Below are 1,025 nucleotides of genomic sequence, written 5' to 3' on the forward strand. Positions count from 1 at the left end.
CATGATACACACGGAAAATAGGCTTTTCCATACCTGCAAAATTACTCTGTGATGAATTCATACATTGAACTATCGCATGTGTTAAATCATACATGCACTCTTAAATAATTTAAATTCCAAACCTAAATTTAGTTTTTTTGCCAAAACATATAAAAACGTGATAAATGTTTAGCTAATTTTGATGTGGCATCCACGTGTGCAATAGTCATGCTAATGTGGAATCCACGTGTGCTGAAGTCATGCTGACATGGAATCCACATGTACAAAATTGAAACAAAATTGGTGGAATTTCAAAAATACCCTTTTTCCAATACTATTTTTTTAAAATACCACTTTTGTAAATTTATCAAAAAGTCACTACAATTTGAAATTTATCAAAAATATATATGTAAGCTTTATATATATAGCCACAAATTATTTTCATATGTGTGTAAATTTAAAAACCTTATAAAAGCTTTATAAATACCATATAAATACCTTCTTAAAACATTTTAATAACTTCAAATCCCAGTCTAACACAATACTGGCCGATACTCCATAAAGTCTGACAATCTCCTGCACATACTTCTTGGTTAACATTGCCGCTCCATCAGTCTTCTTGATAGCCAGAAAGTGTGCAGACTTGGTTAAACGATCTACAATGACCCAAATAGCATCCTTGAACTGAGACATCGGCAAACCAACTACGAAATCCATCGTAATTATGTCCCACTTCCACTCTAGAATAGGAAGACTCTGCAGTAGACTACTTGGCACCTAATGCTCAGCCTTCTCTAGCTGACACACATCACACTCATACACCCACTTAGCCACGTCTTTCTTCATAACCCAATTGTAGTACCTTTCCAGTTCTCTGTACATCTTGGTTGATTCTGTATGAATAGAGAACATTCTCCCATGAGCCTCACTTATAATCTCACGCCTTAAACCCTCATTCTTGGGAACACAAAACCGCCCATGCACAAGAATAGTCTTGTTGGCTGCAACCTGATACTCTAAATCTATATCCTTAGAAGTACTAACCA

Source organism: Capsella rubella, unplaced genomic scaffold (assembly GCF_000375325.1).
Source record: "Capsella rubella cultivar Monte Gargano unplaced genomic scaffold, Caprub1_0 scaffold_2, whole genome shotgun sequence".
Lineage (NCBI taxonomy): Eukaryota > Viridiplantae > Streptophyta > Magnoliopsida > Brassicales > Brassicaceae > Capsella > Capsella rubella.